The following is a 20,822-nucleotide window of genomic DNA, read 5'->3' as shown; positions in this document are numbered from 1 at the left end:
AGTTTCTTGAAAGGGACCTTTGCGGTGATCACGTTCATTATCTCCGATATAAACCGATTTTCATTTTTTTCAATGTTTGTGTTTACATTTTTGTGTACCTGAACGGTTCATTTTTATCCAAAACTTTTCGATTCTTTGCAATAAATTTTTGTTCAAAATTTTGGACTGCCTAAACATCAATTTTTTGTCAACATAGTTTTTATTGCATTTTTTGTGAACCAAATCAAGTTGAGTAGTTTATCTGGGAGAATGTCCACCACACGCCTCTGTGAAAACAAATGCGCTTCGGGGGAGTGGCCATAGCTCCGACAATTTTAATACAACTTGCTTCTATTTTCTTCGGAAGTACTACCAACAAACTGACTTTCGCTTTTTCAAACAAAAATAGCATACAACCCTTTAAAAAATTGCGAACATAGATCACCTTTTCATCTCAACTTTGTATAAAATCTCTTAATGTATAAAATCGCCCAACATTGGCACGATCTGGCAGAGATGAGGAGTTAGATGTAACTCTCTGCTCTGACGGTATAACGCATTAATTGGCAAACTAGCTCGTACGCAACAAGCTCGAACCGTCGTTATCATAAGTACATCGTCTTTGATCATTTAAGCGTCTAGATGTAGCATCCTGTTGCGGTTCTGTGTAATAATGTGTGTAATAATTCAATTTTAAATAAGTGGTAGTAGAAAATTGGATTTAATTGTGTGCACTTTGCTAGGTCGTAAATTCCCACTCTTTTTGGTCAAACCATGATGCGTGCATTTCCGCTCCTTTTCGGAATTTCAATAAATTAAAAATTGAGTCACTTACCACATCAGGTGTGAATATTGACAGTTGAGAAAACTTTTTCTCATTCCTCAAAAATGGGAAAAAAACTTCGATAAAAATCAAAGAAAAAACACAATCGCAGAAGTTCTCCCTCTTGAACAATGTTTTGGCTCATTGTATAAAGTCTTCCAGTTCCCATACTAAGTGAGTGAAAGCGAAGTTGGGGAATACTTTTCGATTGCGCTGAAGGATGCCTGCTAAAAGATCTTCACGGGTGTCTCTTTTCAATCCCTTCTAATTCTTTCATTCCCAGTTTCTCGGCAGGAGACTTTCGTTTTATTGTCGAACCATATAGCCTTCATCAGAGTAAGGTATTCCATTACATTCCGTGGAATTCTGATGTATTGATAATGCTAGATTTCCATAACCCTTATTCGCGGGTAGTTTGCTGGCCAAGTCTGAGAACAGTATCGATTATAGAGAAAATACAGCAGTATTTTTGCATCATCGACGAAATTTCTGGCCAAAAAAGGTTAGAAGCTGAACTATGATTTTCAAAAAGCTACGGCGAAAGTTTAAAAACCTAAGTCGGATTAAACTGAATTTGAATAACAATATATCGTCGAGGGTGTTGTCGTTCTGTAATCTGAATATTCCCTCGGGGTTGTTGATATATTAGCTCATCTAGAAGTCCTTGAGAGTGAAGAATATATCCGTATCGTATCGTATCGTCGTTATTTTCCTTATCCTCAACCTTATCACTTCCCCAATACTCCCCATCAGGGAAAATAATGAAAAGACGAAGGCACAAATCTCCGGCCACCATGGGGAACCTGCCAGTCGCTGTTGATTCCTGAACATTATGTGACTCGAAATAATAAAATTCACTAAAATAAAATTTATAGAAAAGGGGATGGACATAGTGTACTTGACAAAACGATTGTCTTGTTCGCAGCTCATCTGAGCTCGTTTCCAACTCCTTCATGTACTGATTAGAAATGTTCCTAACCCGTAAAAAGATATGAATGACCCTCAGATTAAAAACTTTTAATCAAAATTAGAAAAAAGAACATTACTTAAGTTTCTATAAAAATATTAATACCTGGTTATACAATTTGCAACATCGCTGGTAATAGTATATTGTGTTATGGAAAGATTTAGACAATACGTCCAATATAAAAAATGGGATTATTTTCTATTTAATATAAAGTAAGTAGGGGAACCCGGGGGTATTCTGACCTCCCTAAGCAGATCGATCTTTTAGGTGGATAGATGTGAAGAAAATTATCGGGAAAAGGTCCTAACTGTTAGTTTGAAACTTCAGCTACATTCTGATGCCATAAGAGATTAACAGGAACAAGACAAACTTCAGCTCGATTATTTCCATGGAGGGCCGCCTGGGGGAGGTCTGATTTTTCCAGCATTTGTTGTGCTTTTGCTGCACTTTAATTTTTTTACCAAGTGGTTTGCCCGTTTTAAAGTTATCCGTATTGGAAAAATATATATTTTCAATCAAAAAATGTCACAAATACTAGCGACAGCAAGTTTCCGTCTTCGGCAGTTTAACAGTCCAAACAATGTTCTAGAGCATTCATGTGATGGAAAAAATCTAGAAGAAAACTTATGATAAAAAACTGTGGTAAGAGCAGAGTTAAAAAATTTCGAAGCTCTTATGACTACTGAAAATGAACCTGATGCGACTCGCGGTGAATAGAAAAAGTATTCATTCAAAAAATGGGTGCTTTTCGTTCAATTGAATATCGTACAATAATATTCCTTTCACTAATTATCTACGTAAATGTTTTCAAATTTTGGAAAATTATATAAAATAATAATTATCATCGCTTACATTGTGCCTTGGCCTACTTTGATGTGTTTGATTCGTTGCTACACGCTTGCTACGTGCAATAATCGGAGATGAATGAAAATCTGCATTGAATGAATGGGCACTTGTTCGTTTGACGTTTTCAGTTGTACCACTAAATATTGAAAATTAATGCGGTTGAATATGATCAATTTTCATTCAATGAATTTGAATATTTGTAACCTTGGTAAAGAGACCTTTTACAAATAATGCCCCATATCTCAAAAAGCTTAACAGATAGAGTTGACGTCTTCAATTAAAATATAAGTAACGAGTTTCTCTACTACTTTGCTAAAGTAAGTATTTGTCTATCTGAATTATTGAGGAAAATAAATTTTGTAACTCACTATTAGGAAGATTAAGCATCAATACGATAGACAGAAAGAAGGGGAGTTCTATTCCAAGAAACTTTCTCAAAGACATCACATTATTAAAGTCAACAGTTTTGACGCAATTTAAAAAACGCCCTTTTTACTGTTTAGGACCAACGCACAGTGGGTAAATAAATTTCTCAAAAATGATGGGTGGTTCACAATCGGAGACATTCCCCTGCCAACTTCTTTCAAATCAAGAAATCACATTGTGAAGAGAAATGTGCAATTTAATAGCAATTATTGTACTGTATATATAGTATTATTCTTATTTTTGACGGTATAATGTAAAAAATGGTCGAATAACGGATTAACATTGCAAGCAGGTAATCACTGCCATTAAAACAGCGATAAAATCCCCTGCTTTAGTAAAACATTCAATCAAACTGGGAACGCTGGTGGACATCATAACGTCGTATCCACGTATACAAACATCGCCTATACACCAATGTGTATTCAAACTGACACCTTCTGCGTCATGTACATTACCACATTATAAATAGTGCAGTGGCCTTCCCTAGTCTACCCAACGCGAATACAAAAGAAACATAGAAACACATAAACATATAGCAACCGTGCGGAGACTATGTACAAAGGCTAGCAATGATATTCCACATCTACCCCATTCAGCCTTACCGTGTAAACCCACTGATTTTTGAATGCGATGAGTCCGTTTTTGCTACGCAATAACTTGTTACGCACTTCACTCGCCCTCCCAAATTCAATTTGCCTGGTGTAAACGAACAACTTAGTGGGGTCATTGAAACCTCGACAGTTGAATCCTGTGAATAGTAGGTCATCGCAAACAATGGCCGTACTACGCAACGAGAAATTGTGTTAGGACATGTTTGGAGATAAATTTCCGCTTGTGTATGAGCATGAGACCAAAAGCTGGATAAGCAGTTGATTCATCAATCAAGGGCATTTGCGTAGTTATGAGTCACTATAAGTTTAAACTGCACAAGTAAATTGATAGACATCCGCTCAATACCTATTAGCATGCCATGAAAGATTATTATAATCTCAATTACACGGTGCTGCAGTGTTTTTGCACATGTCAAGTGGCCTAGTGTAGGTTGTAGAACTGGTCGAGTAGAGTACTGCATAAAACCATGATTGAGAATTTTTTTTTGCCTTGATATTGTTTAATCAGTTAAATTTCAAGAGCGTTTTCGGTAAATTACTTCTGATAAAAATTAAGGAATGTTGACTTTACTACTTGATGTGTGTGCATAATTAAAAAAAAATATATATCTTTTCTTAAACGCAAAGTATCGAGGCAAGCAAGAAACTTGTGTAGAATTGTATAAGCTTCAACATTGCCAAACAATTGTAATATTTAACTTGCACGTGGAACTAGCTATAGTACATTATGAACAAATGCGCTTGGATCGTTATTGTAACCTTGTAAGCATTAACACAGGTAGCAAATATTATATGAGAAATAAATGTGTTTTCCTATTGTACGAAGATGGGTAGCTCAATATAAAAGTAGATATAGGAAGTACCACCTTTACTCCATTATGCGAGAAATCTTCACTTGATAAACTTAAATTATTGGGAGAATTCACTGAATGTATGATCCAGCGCAATATTTTCTTGTTCGTTTACTGTTGTGATCCGTGTTTAGCAAGTAACATCTCCGGAATTTCTATCAAATGGGAATTTTGAAAGTTGGGTTTGATCCTTTTTCCCTGATATTATGAGAAGTGTGTGGAAATAAAATGCGATTTGCGATAACGAACATAGACCCAAAACTCATAGTTTTTCTCTTTCAACCAACTTTCTTAGCAGGTAAGCATAAAAACATAGCATAGCAATAAGTTTAGTCAACACTTCTCTATACCTCCCTGTTTATAAAATGTCATAGGTGCCCGAAAAACAGTGGAATCTGGTAATATAATTGTTCCGGCTAAAAATGAGACTGCGTAAACACCTAAATTCATGTGAATACACCGCTCAACTAAACCCATTAATTTTTTGAACGTCCTTGTAAATCGATTTCTTAACAAGAAAACCTGATATAGTTTTAACAACATTCTCGGATGATTTTACGATTTGTAGTTTTCTACAAAATTGTAGACAATAAAGTTCCTCATTAGATGCACACTTTTATATTTATTTGGATATCAATAGCCCACTACTGGCATTGTAAAACTTAAGTTTTCAATCAGAAAACCTAAAAAAGTTGTTCTAGACCTCCCGACAAGGACGACAAAGTTTGGTTACAAATGAAAGGAAAAAAATCCATCCTTTCATATACTGAAGTTTTGCAGATGCCGATTTTCTTTTATATAAAGTTGTTCAACAAAGACACCGTGATTGATTTATTGTACTCAAAGGAGGTAATGTTCAATCTCGATCATTTATCTTACAAACAAGATGAGTTAGACTAGCTATAGGTAAAATGAAATTCTTCAGTACGCTATCTAGGAATAGCACCGTGCTTCGCTATGCAACGCAACACTAAGACTCGATAGACTAAGGAAAAATAATGTTGAGTCCAGTAACGCCGAAGACAGCACGTTTAAAGCCAAATAAACAACAACAGTTAAATAGAAAACGCGTCGAAATTACTACTGTGTAGAGCAAGTACAAGTTTTAAATTTATCCGTTTTATATTAAGGGGAGGTTATCCCCAAATAACCATAAGCATAAGGCCATTGCACAATACTGGCTATACATTTGCACTAATATTGCATTGCGGCTCCATTATAGCATTACCCATGCAATGAAGCTCTATATTAGCATCATTAATGCATACATGGATAGCCGAAATATAGCATCATCGTTTGCTTTGTATATGTATATAAAGCTGATATAATGCGTACATGCTTCAAGGATCTGCAAAGCATGTAAGCTTTACAAGAGAAAATAAAAAACCCATATAATGCTATCGTAATGCTGTGGGTCTGTTCGTTATACAACTCATCTTAAAGATTATATTCGGCATATTTCATTTAATTCGAACATACGCAATATAGCCCAGGAAGCAAAAGCAGCGCACTTACCGTAAAGCACGAGGCAAGGTACCTCTGTTCAAGACTTACTAAAGATAATATTCATTACAATGCATTAGGAGGGAGTCAATTACGTTTTTAAACGGAACATTTTATTTTAATATTTTTCCTTTTCGTTCATCATCAAACCGAAAGGAAACATAGGAAATGGTTTCATAACCATTGCGGAAAATGTCAGCTAATTGAGGCTTTCTAATAGCATGCGTAGTGGCAATGTTAGGCTATCAAATTTGACATTTGCCCGCTGGTACTGTATAATAGCATTAGTACCGCAAAAACGGGCTGTCAACCTCTGCACAGTAATAACAAAATCTTTAGCCTTTTCTGGCATAATATCAGCATTACATGTTGTGCTATCTTATGACAAACGCCATTTTGGGGTAAACTGAGTTAGATATGCCACATTACTTGTCTAAATAATCTCTACAAAGTGACGTTTTCAGAATTTTGATATTCTGCTTGGTTACTGAGACATAGAAAGAAACGTGCTGAGAAATTTTAAATTTTTTGCTTCAAATGACTGTGTCTGGGGTTGGCTCAAGTTATCTTGATGTATAAGATATTTCCACTGGTAAAACCATCTGAGGGCACAATCATTTTCAAAACAAAAATACACGAATTGTGAGAAAAATGCAGTTTGAGTTTTAAACATAATTGGCAACACTGTAACCAAAAATAACATTTTTTCTGGATTCTCTGACTCATTTCCTTCAAAATGGATCTCACCGATTGTTTATAGACCAAATGAAGCCAAAGATATGAATAAAAGTTAATAATTGATGATTTTTTTCTATGGAAAATTTTCCATGCACGATTATGACACGCCATACATATTTTGTCATTATAAGGTTTAACGGTTCTTTAAGGCTGCCCTACCTTATAATGTTTATTGGTTACCTGAGTCATCCAAAATTTTCAGATTCGATTTTTTTGCCTTTGCATTTTTTGAAAGGTATAAGGTGTCCACCATATTGTGTTAAACGGGTTTTTCGATTCGCGCATCAAGAGTTTCTCAATGCCATTGTTCGAAGCGGTGTTCTGACTGCCGGGACCTTTTAATGGCATTATGCACGTTCCCAGAACGCTTTGTGTTGCACTGTACTTGTACAGGTCTCGAGAACGTATTTCACGGCTTGATCTGTAGACATCGCAGACTAATCGTGAGTTATCAAACAACCACAGAAAACGGTGAAAAACACAAAATTTTGCACAAAATTGTCATAGTCACGTTTTAGTCCGCCATATTGGTATCGCCATTTTTGTTTTTTTTTTTTTAATTTGATGCATATTAACCCAAATTAGTGCTTCCAAATCATAAAACCTTTTTTTCTATATTTTGGTTGAAATACCACCTATTTTAGTGGGGGTCTATCATATCCGATCCAGACATTTTGATTTTTGAAAAACTGACTTCAGATTCGTAATCAGCGATCTCGAAAACCGATAATTTCATGTAATTTTAATAAAATATTGACATTCTACCACGAATAATCGATCTCAAAGTTTGAGATCGCACGTCAAATTTAAAGCTTTTTTAGGCCATTCATACAACAAATTTAATTTATTTTTGAGCCTTATTATTAGTTTTGCGTTTCAGATCGATCAAGGGGCAGCAGACTGTACGCAGTTTTGGAATTCCACGGCCACTTACATTATGCAGAACATCACCGCGGGCGCCATTTTGTTTTTTTCGTCTTAAAAAAATCACAATTGAAGGTGAAAATATAAGCTTTTTGAATCCCAAGAATGTTTTTTTTTTCATTGGGCCCACAAAAAAAACCCAAATTTTGCTTATTTTATGGTCGTTTGAATGAGTGTATTCATAATTTTGAATTCCCTTAAAGATCTGTCAAAATTATGAATACACTTAATAAATTCAAAACACAGTTTGAAACGTGATTTGCATGAATCAACAAAGAGAACGACTCATATATTTGTTTTAAAGTTCGAAGCAACAAAACAAAACCGAGATTTCCGTTCATTCTACTTTTTAATTTTAATTTAAAATTAAAAAACTTCAAATGCTTTCTCTTGGTCTGTTAGGTTGACTACCCACTTTAGTTTAACTTCGCAACTTTTTAAAAACAACACACTGAACTGCTCGAACAAAACTCATAACACAAGTCTGGTCGTGCTTTAGAAATGCTTACAGAAGCATGTTGTAACATGCCTTAGTGATAAAAAAACGCATCGGGTATATCCGAATTGTCAAACGAGTGTGCCAATAAAACATAGCTAGCTTCATAGTCGCATTACCCTAAATACCTAAAAGCCGAGGGAAATATTTTGACATAAGAGTTCCACCCGTCTCGTCAAACCAACGCATACACAAGTATAACAATAAATCTCTTTATCCCAACGTTAACTCACAAACAGCACACGCATGTCGCACCCAGCATGAACACTGCATGTTGAACTCAATCCAAAGTCAAACCACCCGAATACATGGCAAATCATTATACGTACATTAGACTGCCCAGAAAAATAATAAATTTTTGAAAACTCAATCGCTGCTAGGCCCCATGCACAACAGATTCAGACATCACTTCGTTAAAAGTTTAATAACTTCTTTCAACAAAGCCGGATTGACTAGCAGTCTTCGAAAAAGTTATAGACAATTAAATTATCTTTCTTATTTTCACTTACAGTGATGATACGATGCATACAGTGCCGCCGTGGTTTTTCTCCATGTAAATTGTCTAAAAATCCCATACAAACTTCAGGAGCGTTGGTCCGGTAGCTAGACTTGTCCGATTTTCTTCAAATTTGGAGCAAGTACTCCTAGTGGGACCAGAAATCGAGTTAGGGGTGTGCCGAAAGGGGTCTTATTTTTGTCACTCTAGTGTACATCACATACACGACTCTAGCCCATCTCATTTCTCTATATTCGTTCGTGTGTGCATGATATGATCACACCAGGGTGAAGAGCGCACGATAAACTTTGCACAAAGCAAGTGAACGGAGAACAGTGACCATATCAAAATATTTAAGAGCATATTTTGATAATTTTTGACTGTTCTTAACAACCCGTTGTTAATATGTTTATATGTTGTGTTGAAAGACGAAAGTGGTTGTGTTCGATATTATACCAGCACGCAGAAAAAAGATTTGTAGGTTCAATAAAATTATGCATTAAATTCAATAAATTAAATTATTGGTCGGGAGACAATAAAATTATTTATTGAATTCAATAAAATTTATTTATTGTTTCAATAAAACAAAATTATCGTTCCGTTTTTCAATAATTATTTTATTGAAATTAAAAGAAAATTATTAATACTAAAAATGTATTTGTTGAAAGCAAAAATTTGTTGTTGCTCTAATAAAAAAAATATTTTCAAACCAATAAGTTTGTTTGTTAAAGTGATAAACAATAAATGATTGGATTTAATAACACATATTTTTGGTTTAAATATGCTATTTTTTTCTGCGTGAGGGAATGGTTGTTGTATTGTTGAACGAACTATATTGGAAAGGGTTTTGAACCGCTTGATAAAATGGTTCGAATATGGTACACATTTGTGGGGGTATTCAGCACATCAGTGAAATTTTCAGCATTCGATTCCTACAAGAATGGAGCAGACAGTACGGTAGGTGGTTAATATTAAACAGGTTGCGAGTTCGAGTCCCCCAGTAACGTGATCTGACATCTCCAACAAAATGATGACATTTTCTGTAGCTGTTGTTTCAAAAATATTATTGAAGCGATAAAAAATAACAAGACGGTGCAAAAAGATTGAAGTTGAGTAACTTTAAATAATTTCTTTTTCATAATTTTCCTATGTTAATTATCTCAATTGAATAGAGGTAACGAAAATGCTTAATATTAAAGCTGAAACGTGGTTTCCCTCAGGTTGTACAACTGTTGAAGAATTGTGTCTTATTTAGGTAGGCTGGATAAATTCGAGTACATATGCTTAAAAGAATGGAATAAACGATTTATAATTACTAGAAAACATCAAATATTCAGTTAAAGCTAAATAGAACAACAGTTAAAACGATTACAAAACCGTGAAATGTCTGTTAAAATTATAATAGGAAGGCTAAATTATGAAATCAGCTGAGTGTCACCAGATCTACACTAGACTTACAGGTTGTCACTGCCATTTTGCAATCTTATCTACAATACCACAAACAATAATTATTACACAGGCCAGACAATACGAAAATCGGTAAACTTTTATCTTTCTACTTTTTGCCTCCAAGGCTACTTGTTTCACGAGTTAGTGACATTTCATGTTGCGGTAATAGTTTTTAATGCGTATTTTAGTGGACATATGCTGTAACTATTCTACATTGTGTTCTTTTTAAATAGTACGAAACATGCGGTTATGATACATATGACACATTCTTTCGTGACGTTTACAACGATTTGGCGAATCTTCATTCGACAAATATGTCATTATCAAATGAACGCCTACATAAAAACTCAATTCAATCAATCTAAACCATAGCTGGAAAATGTCATGGTTATGACCAGTCATCTGGTGACTGGTCGCATGTTTGCTCGTGACATGTACAAGTTGCGGATTCTTGCGACATGTGACACAAGCGCGTGTACTATGACACGATACATTTTCCCCGTGACATGTCATAAAATTTGTACATTTTTGAAAACAAAACTGGTTTGTCAAGCGGCTGTACATTTACTGAACTGTGACATGTATTTTCGTTTGCGAACGGTCGCGACAATAGAAAAACAGGTTTGCTTGTTATGTGACATGTCGACAATGAACCGGTATTGAAAATGGGTAAAATAATGGATACCGTACTTTGGCGGATAATTGGAAATATAGAAAATGAGATAATTGTATTTCTTTCAACATTTCATAAATTAATATTGTTTGTTATTGCGGTTTAGAGGTGTTGAAAATCAATAGTTTTAGACATTTTAAACGCACACTGGGAAGTAAATGCGTCAAAATCGAAAAAAAATTCAACTTTTCACAGATAAACATGGTTTGTTATTGCGAGTTAAGAGGTGTTTAAAATCAATAGTTTTAGGCATTTTAAACGCACATTAGGAAGTAAATGCGGCAAAATTGAAAAAAATTCAACTTTTCACAGATAAACATTGTTTGTTATTGCGAGTTAAGAGGTGTTGAAAATCAATAGTTTTAGACATTTTAAACGCACACTGGGAAGTAAATGCGTCAAAATCGAAAATTTTTCGACTTTTCACAGATAAACATTGTTTGTTATTGCGAGTTAAGAGGTGTTGAAAATCAATAGTTTTAGGCATTTTAAACGCACATTAGGAAGTAAATGCGTCAAAATCGAAAAAAAATCAACTTTTCACAGATAAATATTGTTTGTTATTGCGAGTTAAGAGGTGATGAAAATCAATAGTTTTAGACATTTTAAACGCACATTAGGAAGTAAACGCGTTAAAATCGATAAAAAATCAACTTTTCACAGATAAACATTGTTTGTTATTGCGAGTTAAGAGGTGTTGAAAATCAATAGTTTTAGACATTTTAAACGCACATTAGGAAGTTAATGCGTCAAAATCGAAAAAAATTAAACTTTTCACAGATAAACATTGTTTGTTATTGCGAATTAAGAGGTATTGAAAATCAATAGTTTTAGACATTTTAAACGCACACTGGGAAGTAAATGCGTCAAAATCGAAAAAAAATCAACTTTTCACAGATAAACATTGTTTGTTATTGCGAGTTACGAGGTGTTGAAAATCAATAATTTTAGACATTTTAAACGCACACTGGGAAGTAAATGCGTCAAAATCGAAAATTTTTCAACTTTTCACAGATAAACATTGTTTGTTATTGCGAGTTACGAGGTATTGAAAATCAATAGATATAGACATTTTAAACGCCTATTGGGAAGTGAATGCATCGAAATCGAAATTTTTTCAAATTTTCGCAGATAAACATTGTTTGTTATTACGAGTTGTTTACTATTTTTACCTGCAACCGTCGGCGCGGCGGCGCTGGGCACACCTCTAATTTTAAACGCATTTTTAAATTTCCATTTTGTCGAAATTACTACCCGTTGTGCATTTCAAATGTTCAAAACTTTTGATTTTCAAGTCCTAATAACTCGGAAAAACAAGCAACATTCATCTGTAAAAAGTGAATTTTGCGATTTTGACGCATTTACTTCCCCATGTGCGTTTAAAATGTTCAAAACTAGTGATTTTCATATCCTAGTACAGTAGGATTCCGTTTTTGGCAACAATTTTATTTTTTGCTGTTGCCAAAATCGGATCCGTGCCAAAAATTGGACCTTATTTTTAAAGTTTGGATTTTCAATTTACGACTTCAAAAATGTTTCAAGGATTTTTAACCATGTGTGAAATGGAATTAGATGAAAGGAAAAAATAAGAAAATTCAATTTTATTCATATGTTTATCAAATTCAGTCTTCGCACAGTGATCACCTTCCATAAAAAAGTCGGTCAAAACCTCAAAAGGGATCCGAATTTGATAAAAACTTCACATTGGGGTAATTTTACGTCGCTGAATTCATGTTTGGTGTTAATTTATTATTTCTTTTTACCAGAAAATTTTGGCACCTGGGGAGGTTTGCAAATTCAACATTTACGAATATAAAGTGCACTATATCTGAAAATGCATTTTCAAAAAGACATCGTAAACTATTTGGGAGCTATCAGTTTTGTATTCCTAAATACGGGCTTTCGATATGTATTGCAAATTTAGTGCCAAGTTTTGTAGTGACGTTGTATTATGCGGTGTAGCGCATTCATCTGCATTCGACTATAAAAATTGATTCCGTCTAACACTAGTTACACTGCTACCACTTGTATTATACATAATCAATACATTTCTATACTTATTGTTATCATTAAATACGACACATATAGTGTGAAACATACTTACGGACATTATACATGCGAGCCACAACATAGCTCCTGCGCCACACACACCCCTCTCCCCTGCCTAACCATGTATCTGACATGAGCAAATATGAAAATACCTTTTTCAACACACTAACCTTGCTGGTGTGCCACGAAACTGCTACTTAAGGAAGCTAGAATATTTTCCTATACAATCAATCCGAGTTTTTGACGGAATGCCATCTGTAGCTCCTATTTTGTGCGAAAATATCGCCTCTCTTCACTTGGGGTTTCTTTTCGAAACATTTCTTCTCGTTTTCATTGCACTTTTTCAAATGCACTTTTTTCACACACCACTACAAAAACACTCACGAAACTTTAATCGTTTACTAACAAAACTTCAAATTTTCTGCCAATGCGCAGATGACCAAAGGAAAATGTTCGGAAACTCTCATTTGTGCGTTTGAATTTTCACTTCAGATTTCAGTTTTTCCTAATGTAAACAAGCAAGTCGGTGCCTAGCAACGTGGCTTCCGCATATCTTCACCTAAACCTTTAAATGCATAACGCTTTTTTAAAACAACATTGCGAAAAACATCACAAAATTATCACAGTAAAGTATTGAAACTGTAAAACAATTTCAATAAAATTAAAATAAAAATGATTTGGGCTTTTGAGGATTAATATATGGGAGTTTGGAAATAAAGTCAAATACAATGTCAATTGATACAAAAAATATCTATTGCACATTTTTAAAAGATTTATTATGTACAACAAGAATGTTGACAAAAACGGAACCCATTTGTTGCCAAAATCGGAGTGTGCCAAAATGGGAGTATGCCTAAAACGGAACGTGACAAAACGGAATCTTACTGTAACTCGAAAAACAAAAAAAAAATAGCGAGAAGTTGAAAAATTTTCCATTTTGACGGAATTACTTACTAATGTGTGTCTAAAAAGTCCAAAACTATCGTTTTTCAACTTCACGTAACTAGCAATAACAAACAATATTTATCTGTGAAAAGTTGAAAATTTTTCGATTTTGACGCATTTACTTTCAAGTGTACGTTTAAAATGTCTAAAACTATTGATTTTCTACTCCTCGTAACTCGCAATAACAAGCAATATTTATCTGTGGAAAGTTGAAAAATTTTCGATTTTGGCGCATTTATTTCCCAGTGTGCGTTTAAAATGTCAAAAGCTATTGATTTTCAAATCCTCGTAACTCGCAATAACAAACAATATTTATCTGTGAAAAGATGAAAAATTTTCGATTTTGACGCATTTACTTCCCAATGTGCGTTTAAAATGTCTAAAACTATTGATTTTCAACACCTCTTAACTCGCAATAACAAACCATATTTATCTGTGAAGAGATAAAAATTTTCAATTTTTGGCGCATTTACTTCCCAGTGTGCGTTTAAAATGTCTAAAACGATTGATTTTCAACACCTCTTAACTCGCTATAACAAAAAATATTTATCTGTGAGAGAGATGAAAATTTTCAAATTTTGACGCATTTACTTCCCAGTGTGCGTTTAAAATGTCTAAAACTATTGATTTTCAACTCCTAGAAACCCGCAATAACAAAAAATATTTGTCTGTGAAAACTTGAAATTTTTTCGATTTTGACGCATTTACTTCCCAGTGTGCGTTTAAAATGTCTAAAATTATTGATTTTCAACACCTCTTAACTCGCAATAACAATGTTTATCTTTGAGAGTTGAAAATTTTTCGATTTTGACGCATTTACTTCCCAGTGTGCGTTTAAAATGTCCAAAACTATTGATTTTCAAAACCTCGTAATTCGCAATAACAAAAAATATTTACCTGTGAAAAGTTGAAAAAATTTCGATTTTGATGCATTTACTTCCCAGTGTGCGTTTAAAATGTCTAAAACAATTGATTTTCAACTCCTCGTTGCTTGCAATAACGAACAATATTTATCTGCGAAAAGATGAAAATTTTTCAATTTTGACGCATTTACTTCCCCTTGTGCGTTTAAAATGTCTGAAGCGATTGATTTTCAACACCTCTTAACTCGCAATAACAAACAATATTTATCTGTTAAGATATGAAAATTTTCAAATTTTGACGCATTTACTTCCCAGTGGGCGTTTAAAATGTCTAAAACTATTGATTTTCAACACCTCGTAACTCACAATAACAAACAATGTTTATCTGTGAAAAGTTGATTTTTTTTCGATTTTGGCGCATTTACTTCCCAGTGTGCGTTTAAAATGTCTAAAACTACTGATTTTCAACTCCTCGTAGCTTGCAATAACGAACAATGTTTATCTGTGAAAAGATGAAAAATTTTCAATTTTGACGCATTTACTTCCCAGTGTGCGTTTAAAATGTCTAAAACTACTGATTTTCAACTCCTCGTAGCTTGCAATAACGAACAATGTTTATCTGTGAAAAGATGAAAAATTTTCAATTTTGACGCATTTACTTCCCAGTGTGCGTTTAAAATGTCTAAAACTATTGATTTTCAATACCTCTTAACTCGCAATAACAAACAATATTTATCTGTGAAGAGATGAAAATTTTTCAATTTTGGCGCATTTACTTCCCAGTGTGCGTTTAAAATGTCTAAAACTATTGATTTTCAACACCTCTTAACTCGCAATAACAAACAATGTTTATCTGTGAAAAGTTGAAATTTTTTCGATTTTGACGCATTTACTTCCCAGTGTGCGTTTAAAATGTCTAAAACTATTGATTTTCAAAACCTCGTAACTCGCAATAACAAAAAAATATTGATCTGTGAAAAGTTGAAACATTTTCGATTTTGATGCATTTACTTCCTAATGTGCGTTTAAAATGTCTAAAACAATTGATTTTCAACTCCTCGTAGCTTGCAATAACAAACAATATTTATCTGTGAGAAGATGAAAATTTTTCAATTTTGACGCATTTACTTCCCCTTGTGCGTTTAAAATAAATGTCTAAAACGATTGATTTTCAACACCTCTTAACTCGCTATAACAAAAAATATTTATCTGTGAGAGAGATGAAAATTTTCAAATTTTGACGCATTTACTTCCCAGTGTGCGTTTAAAATGTCTAAAACTATTGATTTTCAACTCCTAGAAACCCGCAATAACAAAAAATATTTGTCTGTGAAAACTTGAAATTTTTTCGATTTTGACGCATTTACTTCCCAGTGTGCGTTTAAAATGTCTAAAATTATTGATTTTCAACACCTCTTAACTCGCAATAACAATGTTTATCTTTGAGAGTTGAAAATTTTTCGATTTTGACGCATTTACTTCCCAGTGTGCGTTTAAAATGTCCAAAACTATTGATTTTCAAAACCTCGTAATTCGCAATAACAAAAAATATTTACCTGTGAAAAGTTGAAAAATTTTCGATTTTGATGCATTTACTTCCCAGTGTGCGTTTAAAATGTCTAAAACAATTGATTTTCAACTCCTCGTAGCTTGCAATAACGAACAATATTTATCTGCGAAAAGATGAAAATTTTTCAATTTTGACGCATTTACTTCCCCTTGTGCGTTTAAAATGTCTGAAACGATTGATTTTCAACACCTCTTAACTCGCAATAACAAACAATATTTATCTGTTAAGATATGAAAATTTTCAAATTTTGACGCATTTACTTCCCAGTGGGCGTTTAAAATGTCTAAAACTATTGATTTTCAACACCTCGTAACTCACAATAACAAACAATGTTTATCTGTGAAAAGTTGATTTTTTTTCAATTTTGGCGCATTTACTTCCCAGTGTGCGTTTAAAATGTCTAAAACTATTGATTTTCAACACCTCTTAACTCGCAATAACAAACAATGTTTATCTGTGAAAAGTTGAAATTTTTTCGATTTTGACGCATTTACTTCCCAGTGTGCGTTTAAAATGTCTAAAACTATTGATTTTCAAAACCTCGTAACTCACAATAACAAAAAAATATTGATCTGTGAAAAGTTGAAACATTTTCGATTTTGATGCATTTACTTCCTAATGTGCGTTTAAAATGTCTAAAACAATTGATTTTCAACTCCTCGTAGCTTGCAATAACAAACAATATTTATCTGTGAGAAGATGAAAATTTTTCAATTTTGACGCATTTACTTCCCCTTGTGCGTTTAAAATAAATGTCTAAAACGATTGATTTTCAACACCTCTTAACTCGCAATAACAATGTTTATCTTTGAAAAATTGAAAATTTTTCGATTTTGACGCATTTACTTCCCAGTGTGCGTTTAAAATGTCTAAAACTATTGATTTTCAAAACCTCGTAATTCGCAATAACAAAAAATATTTATCTGTGAAAAGTTGAAAAATTTTCGATTTTGACGCATTTACTTCCCAGTGTGCGTTTAAAATGTCTAAAACGATTGATTTTCAATACCTCTTAACTCGCAATAACAAACAATATTGATCTGTGAAGAGATGAAAAATTTTCTATTTTGACGCATTTTCCTCCCAGTGTGCGTTTAAAATGTCTAAAACTATTGATTTTCAACACCTCTTAACTCGCAAAACCAAACAATGTTTATCTGTGAAAAGTTGAAAATTTTTCGATTTTGACGCATTTACTTCCCAGTGTGCGTTTAAAATGTCTAAAACTATTGATTTTTAACTCCTCGTAACTCGCTACATTTATTATCAAAAAGTTGAAAAAGTTCAAAATAATTGAGTTTATATAGCGTCTACCATTCCGTTTATCTGCCACTGCACGGTACTTAAACGATCAAGAATAAGATACAGGTCAAACAAGCAAACCATAACAAAATGTTCATCTTTGTACAGGTTCCTAAACTTTGTGACTGGTATCGCCTTACGCGCGACAGGTAAATTATCCTCATGACCAGTCTCAAGACCGATGACACATTTAAATTCCATGACATGTCACGAGACCAACCATCGAGGCTTGGAAGCTAACCTGTTTGAGACATAAGACATTTTCAGCAGAGCGTGAATGTACGGGTGGCTTGACATGTCGCGAAAAATGTACACAGGTTCCAACTATGATCTAAACTGAATATACTACTTTTCACTTAAATTGGGTTCATTAATATCGTTGCAAGTACATAGTATTATGAGCTGAAAGCAATGCTTGATAATATTTTTAGCGTTTCAGTTCACTTGTTGTTGTGTTGGACAGTATGCGGACAGTTCAAGCATGAGCGAAACAGATGACAGAGGGCATTAAATTTTCTTTGTACGCTTACTGCAGACGTCTGGGAGGAAACTTAACAGCATGTTCTGTCATTGTTGTCTGCTAAAAAGGGTACCTGAAAATGGCTCGATGTTCGGTATTGTCTTCTTCGACGACGGATATCAGAATAAAGAAAAGATCCCTCTTCATCACCGTGCGATCAATTACGAACCAAACGTTATTGTCCTAAAGTGCATATATTTTCCATCAAATTTCCAATGCTGAACAATAATGCAGGGAAATATAGAGCAAAGAAAAACACATTGGTCAGCGTTCCTGATTACTTTAAAAAATATGAATTCAACGTTTCTGTAATAGATAGTGAATTCTAAATGAAAGTGTTCTCTCGCTTTTTTGAAATATAATATTAGCAATGGAAAATTTTTGATTTTTAAAATATATTAATTTTTGTACTTTCGACCCGCAAGGGATACTTATACAATCGATTATCTATTAACCAATGACACAATCTGCTTCAGATTTAATATTTAGCTTATTCAAACAATTGAATGTGTTAAATTTTAATTACATTTGGGCGATAAATTTCATCATCATTTGGAACAAAAAAAATAATGACATGGCTATGTATTGATATAGACTGACTGATTTAAAGAGTGAGTTACTCGTGAGATACTCTGACAGCTGATTATGTTGACAGTTGACTGTCGGATCCCTCGTTTTTATTTTGCCTTTGCCTTGCTATAATCGAAAGAGTGTATCGTATACCTACCACCCTTACAGCTCACAATACAAACAAAAAGCGAAAAACAGCCAGAACTCACTGCCATGTAGGTACCATTGCCAATTTATAAGCAGAAAAGAAAAAAATAATTAGACGATCAATTGTTAAATATAAAAAAGAACAGATACGATTGTCTGGCAATGAGTTTAATAAACCCTTGTAATACATAAGAACAGAACAGAATATAGAGTACCATTTAGAGTAAAGAAACTACAAAGATCATGAAAAATGATAAAACACTTACCTTACTAAAATAAATTCGGAATAATTCGATCAAACGAAGATAATGTTATATAAATCCATTTCTCAAGCACGAAAAATCTTCTTTAACTAGTTTTATGAGCATTTTTTCTGAAGGGAGTTCTGGTATATAGTGTATACCGTATTCACTTTTTTAACACTCCCGTTGAATGTTTTTTCAAAGAACCACACTAACACTATTGAATCAATTTTTCGACTTTCGATTTCTCTATTGTTCTCCGAGCCCAAGCCCAACACACAATCGGATCCAATAAATTTCAATAAACACAATTCAAAATGTCGTCCTGATTTGGCGATCTACCACCACTGCTCAAAATCGTCACGAATATTTTGCTCCACCCTAATGACAGTGATTACACTTTCAACTTGAGAACAATGTCTGCGTTAGATATACAATTGATGAACCCGAAAAAGTCATTGAAAAAAATATATTATATTCCATTTATTTCACTAAATTTCTCTGCTCAAGCTGCTTTTTAGCATTTCCTTTTCAACTTCAACAGTTGAAACAATTTTGCAAAAATACACTTCAGAACAGTTCACCTAATCAGTTGATGCAACAAGGATGTCGGAGTCCAGCACAAATTGACAAAAAAAATACACCCAGGATCGTTTGTAGAGCGGATGCGTTTGGCGAACGTATTATTCCACCACTATTTATCGAAACTCGAACCGCTCACCACCGCAGTCTACAAATTACTGTATGAACTGAGCACTTCGGTGGTGAGTGGTGCTCGTAAAATTGTAACTGAGTGCACGGGTAAAGTAGCTGTGAGCGTGCTCCTTGTGTATGTTATTTTTGGAGCAGTGACAAAACAGCTGACAAGTGATCGTGTACCTGCTGTACACTCACATAACGAATAAGCTATTTTTTGATAAAAAAATACACAAAGTAAATACTGCGCCCCGTCATGAAAACAATACCACTTGCTGATCAGAAAGAAATTTCCTTCAGGTGACGTGGTGCTGGTGACGTGACTATGAGAATAAAATCCAATATATATGTTATGTCGTGTGATGTACTGACAAGATGAATTCGAAACACAAAAAAACAATACTTAATTTAAGTTAGGTTTTGTGCCCTTAATGCGCTAATTGGTTTAATCCAATTTTCCTTTTTGGGAATTAGGATTGCATATTCGTTGATTTTAAAAAATACATCACATGTGATCTTTCCCCAGGTCTGGACCATTTTCACAACAAGAAAATATATTGTATGTGTAGTGTATGCCCGAATAGAAATTTACAGTAGGTAGTATGGTATAACTACACACCCCTTTATACACAGACTAGCGTAGTGTCAAAAATTGCAGGCAAACGGACTGTCAAAAAGTGCAGCCAAACGAGCATGATGGTTTTGAGAAGGGAAGTGCAAGAGGAAGCACATGCAAAGCTTATGGGAGCTTCCGTGATGCCAGTTTACATTCATGGTTGCTAGTTTTACTATTTTCTCTCCGCAAGTCTATTAAAATGTCTGTAATGTAAACTGGCATCACGGCAGATCCCATATAAGCTTATTGCATGGGCTTTCTCCCATGCTTCCCTCAAAACAGTCATGCTCGTTTAACTGCACTTTTTGACAGCCTTTTGGCTGCATTTTTTAGCACTTCGCAAGTCTGTGTAGAAAGTGTCTGTAGTGATTACTGTTTTAACATAGTTCGACATAGAATTCTCGCAGTAGATTTTTTTTTTCGAGAATTGTCCTACTGGAGCTGTAGAGCTAGGTTCTCGGAAGGGCTCCCCGTTACAATCACATACTACAATTTGCAGACGAGCCAGGCAATGTCGCCC

At 34.1% G+C, this 20,822-nt stretch overlaps 1 protein-coding gene across 2 annotated transcripts in view; it reads right to left on the bottom strand.

The window, feature by feature from the left end:
- LOC131679716 (protein Atossa) overlaps nucleotides 1–19,716 on the bottom strand; it is a 98,384-nt gene extending 78,668 nt beyond the window's left edge. For both annotated transcript variants that reach the window (XM_058960453.1, XM_058960451.1), the window contains exon 1: nucleotides 19,015–19,716. The gene's annotated coding sequence lies outside the window, so the exon portion shown is untranslated. The remainder of the gene's footprint in view (nucleotides 1–19,014) is intronic.
- Nucleotides 19,717–20,822: the final 1,106 nt, after the last annotated feature.

This window comes from Topomyia yanbarensis, chromosome 2 (genome assembly GCF_030247195.1).
Source record: "Topomyia yanbarensis strain Yona2022 chromosome 2, ASM3024719v1, whole genome shotgun sequence".
In the NCBI taxonomy this organism is placed as follows: domain Eukaryota; kingdom Metazoa; phylum Arthropoda; class Insecta; order Diptera; family Culicidae; genus Topomyia; species Topomyia yanbarensis.
This window is presented reverse-complemented; position numbering and strand designations above follow the sequence as displayed.